At 38.2% G+C, this 4,891-nt stretch overlaps 1 long non-coding RNA gene across 1 annotated transcript; it reads left to right on the forward strand.

Annotated features, from left to right (window-relative positions):
- Window positions 1-1,891: 1,891 nt before the first annotated feature.
- On the forward strand, window positions 1,892-4,631 carry LOC119262499. Its single transcript, XR_005129688.1, has 3 exons — window positions 1,892-2,064; window positions 3,388-3,486; window positions 4,292-4,631. It is a non-coding gene; the product is annotated as an uncharacterized LOC119262499 (long non-coding RNA).
- Window positions 4,632-4,891: the final 260 nt, after the last annotated feature.

Raw genomic sequence — 4,891 nt, forward strand, 5'->3', positions numbered from 1 at the left:
ATATACACACAGATCAGGACACTACTGACAAGGCAAGTCTAAGGAGGAGATACAGTGGAGCAAAACCATGATGGGGGTCTAGCCTAGCAACAGCCACAGAGAGCTTCTTCTTAACCCGGGATAGAGCTGGTCCACTCCATACCCTTTTTCCATGTTGTTTGTGGCATCACCTTCTTGGATGAATAAGCAGCTAGACTCAGACCTCATGGTTAACGCCACTGGCTGTTCTTTACAAATATCATGGTTTCATTTGGGCATGCATAAGGATCAGTCACAGCTTGAGTATTTCAAGCTGGGTTGACAGAGAAAATTAGTAAGTGCATTCTTAAAATGTGTTAACAGCAGTTCCATATGCTCTACAAAGCTAAAACTTAGAAACCCTGTCTAGGATGTACTTGCTTCATCAGACAGGCCTCCGGTTTGGTTACCTCGACAAAAAGGATAGCCAAATTCAGCATTAATTTTCAGGTATAGTATGGCTCACCTGGCAGTGGGGCTGATGACGAAATGCAATAATTGTAGCTGTACCATACTGTAATGCACTGAAGGTGGCACTTTTACCACCTGCCATATACCTGCCAACTCAACTTGAATGTAGACTCCAATAAACATATAACAATCTTACACACACACACACACACACACACACACACACACACACACACACACACACACACACACACACACATAATTACCCTCATACACATAGCAGAAGCCCCTGTAGCCCCTGCCTCTGTCAGATAGGCCATTATGAATTAGTCATGGCCCCACCCAGCCTCACCTGGCCCTGTTTGTGCCACTGAAATATGTATGCCATCTTTATTAAGATTTAAGTGCAAATGCCAATTCACAAGCCCCTTCACTCACACATGCGTTCACTCTTTCTTACTTCTCAAAATCTTACTACTCAAAATCATTGTTACCTTGTGCATGTTTTTAGCTTTTTTGCTTTAGATGGATGGTGAAACATAGATCAGGACATTTGTACCACCACATGTCTCAATTTTGAGCTAGTGGGTGTGCAAACAAATTGACCTGTTCGTCTTTTGCCCATGTATATGTTCTTTTGTAGGGTCTGTTGCAAGACTGGAAAAGCTTTTGAGAACATTGGAAAACATCTCATAAAAAAGTATAGCTCACCAATCAGTGTTTGTCAAAACATCTCCATTATTAACATCAGACAACATTCATTTTGTATGCACATGAAAAGTCAGACATTTATCAGGCATTTTTGAGGGTTTTGTTTTTATGTAACTGAACTAGTGTTACTATGGTAATAAATTCACTTACATTTCCTACTTGCCTAGTTTAGATTAGCCATAGTCCAGCTCAGTAATGTAGCCTTTTAAACTGGGCGCTCAAACTTATACTGTAGCTGTAATTGTACACAAGCAATTGAATTAGTTTTATCCAACTCAAAAAATTACTTTGTTGAAAAGAAGCCTTCATTCAAAGTATTTATGTAAGTTGAATGAACCTAGTTAATTTACTTGTTACCACATGAAGTATTTTTTTTTGTTTGATCTAACAAGCCATTTTTAGAGCATATATTATGACTCTAAATAAACATAGTGCTGACCCAATGTGAATAATTTACTTATTTATTTATTTATTATTTATTTAAAAACTGAGATGCATTCTACATTTTCTTTTAAGGTTGATTGGGATTTTTGCCAGCATTCTTCAAAGCTTGTCCAACCTTGCAACAAGTGCTGCATTTATGAATGGAGCATGTCAATTTAAAGTAAATGATGAATTAATGACTTGTATCAGGGGCTCCTAGGATGGGCCTTCAGTGCAGGAAAAAGAATATAATAAAAATGGGACCTGTGTCACACCCAACCCACTCACGTCTTCTCCTTCATTTGGGCTCAGCAGAGACATTGCAGAGTATGCTGGAAAACGAAGGAATGCAGGAATTCATCAGGCCTGTCATACAGAATTCCCCAGGAGCTGTCACATCCTGGCCCAGAGATGGGGGGCCGAGTGGCCCTGATGAGCCAAATAAATCTCTGGTGTCCCTGTGGAACATCGTTTGGAACACCATCCAAGATCGCAGGACAGGTTAGGGTGGTGAGCTTTGTCTTTTTTTTGTCAGGCCTTATTATAAACATGTCAAAGATGCAAAAGAGGCATACATAAATACAAATACATTACTATTCATGCATGTTAAATCAAAGGACAGTACACTTATAAGGAGATCCCAGTGGGTGTGTGTCACCATGTAGTCATGGTCATATCAACCTGGGACCACTAAATTTTTCCCATTATTTTTAAACCATTTGAAAATGCCAGCTTAACATTGTGTGAGCATTTCTTGACAAGTGAAGCCATAAAAATGATCCAAAATTACTTGTAATAAAATATTGCAATAGCTATGTAAATGAAGTTATGTTTTTTCAAAGTTTCAAAGTTTTGTAACAAGAGTGGTCATATCTCCTTTTGCCAGCAGGAAAGATGTAACTAAGATAAGTAAAGTAGAATATTGGAATAATTTGTGTTTAAGATGATTGATAGGTTGACAATAAGTAATGATATATGGATAAATATATGAACATATAATGGATGGCTGTAAAGAGTAGAGAGGTGTTATAGATAGGACAGCAGGACCTCTGACACGTGTGTCGGACAATAGATGAGCTGCTAACACAAGGCCGCAGAGGTGATACAGCTGCCTACACACTTTCACCCTGGGGAATGACCATTGCTACTTCTTGTTTAGTTTGTGTATGTGTGAGGAAATTGGGAATGAAGCAAAGGGAGCCTGTGCATGCAGGACAGGTCACTGTGTGTAATATGTACAATTTACACTGTAAAAAAACACAAAAAAGTAGTCGGGTGAGCTTAAAATTTTAAGGCAACTTGTTCCACAGCTTTCTTGAATTATTTAAATGAAGGAACTGAATAAAATCCTGGATGGGCTGAGATTCTTCAGTAACTTTAACAAAGCTACTTGATCTTTACTTCTTTTTGTGAGTCATTGTGGTTTGGAGTGATATTATAGAGCTTTCGTATCAAATATTCCCTACAAGTTTTGGTGTAATTGTTTGCTGAAACGGACCACCTGATCTTCCATGAACAGCATTGAAATACAAAGTTCTCACATGTGCAGTGACAGTAGATCAGAAATATGAATGTATGTAATATAGTTCATTTTTATAATTTAAAACAATGCTAAGGTGTCCAGCAAACAAACTAGAATTTTTTTCAGCTTTGGTTGCATTCATTATTATATGTACAGCATATGATTGCTTCCATAATGAAATTTGTTCCAGTGTTTTGCTATGACAGCAACAATATATTATTGTTTCAGTGTCACTGTCCATGGTGCTGAAATACTGAAATACTGTCCACTGTGTGTGTGCCTGTGTTTATGCGTGTGTACAGTGTTTGGTGTGGTCTGTGAGTCTCACTGAGAGATGCGTGCCTCCTGTCACCAGAGAGAGACTGTTTGACACTTCAACAGAGAGAGAAGGCCAACGGAAGGTAAAAGAGCAGTCAGGGCAGTAAAGACAGAACAGATGGACTCTGTGTCATTCACTAATATACACACTCATACTCAAGAACAAGAAACATCCAGTTAGGTGGTTGATCTTCAAGGGTTCCCTGTGTTTTATGTGAGAGTGTATGTTTAAGCTTCTATTCATTCTTCCACCTTGAACATTTAAATGATAATGTCCACAACCAGAACATAGACCATGTGACTCTGGATAAACATCCATGTATTGGAACATCTGACTAAAGGCTGATTGAAAAACAGATTTCTTTTATGGGGCAGTACTCCCAAAGCATTAGGTCTATTAAAATTTGATGGCCACATTTCAGCTATAGAGGGAAACTATGACTTACAGCAGGTACAGACATACCCAAGAGAAAGCATAAATGGAGAAAGGGGGCAGCGGGTCATCTCAGTGCAGCTTAGACATACATTTAAGATTCTATTGAATAGTTAAAATAGAAAACAGAGCTGTTCAGCAGCTCCTACATTAAGTCTTAGAAACTAATTCGTTTTTTTTTTGCTTTTTTGCATGATCTGAGTAATCTCAAAAAACACATTCAATATTGTTGAGGTCTGGACTCAGTGACTCTGGACTCTTATTTGTTTCATTTGCAAACTTCCTTTTCTCTCTAACAGCTTCTTGACAGCTTCTTGAGTTAAAGATCCTTTCAGACCCATAGCACTAAGTTATCTCAGTGAAATGATGGACAGAAACAGCCAGATCTGAAGAGCTTCACTGGACAGCTCAACATGCTTAAAAGAGAACACTAACTACCACTTCTATTATGTCAGCTAACAGATGCCCAGGTTGTCTAGCACTGTGCTGAGGAATAAGAGAGACGGAGGTCATTCTACCTACCCAGAAGATGCAAGACCAATCTCTTCTGATCTGTTGGACTCTTTCAGCTGTGGAATCATTGAGGATTAGAACTCAATGATAGGGCTTAGACTGTTGCACCGCTCAGGAGCCCCTCTATCTATCTTTTAATAATTTCTTAAAGTCCAGTTTCATAAGCTCCTGTTTCACCTGTTTCCTTTTGTAAGTGAATTATTTTATACCTGATCTCCTCTGAAATATCTCCTGAAAAATATGTACTTGCCACCTTGACTGAAAATTAAATAACTGAAGGTACCTCTTTGATTTCACCACAGTTTTATGTCATCACTGTCTTAAGAAAACCATGTAGCTCAACTTTTCTTTTGCTTATTTTTAACACCGTTTAAAGTGCAGCCCTGTTATACTTTAGATAATATAATAAATAAACGGACCATAGAAATTGTCAAAAGTGAACCTTTGAAGTAATTTCAATCACTGTACATTACAGTAACAGATGTGTAAAACGTTTGAGTACTGTTGCACTCAGGAATAATTCCCTGATTAATAAAAAACAC

This window comes from Pygocentrus nattereri, chromosome 26, assembly GCF_015220715.1.
Source record: "Pygocentrus nattereri isolate fPygNat1 chromosome 26, fPygNat1.pri, whole genome shotgun sequence".
NCBI lineage: Eukaryota > Metazoa > Chordata > Actinopteri > Characiformes > Serrasalmidae > Pygocentrus > Pygocentrus nattereri.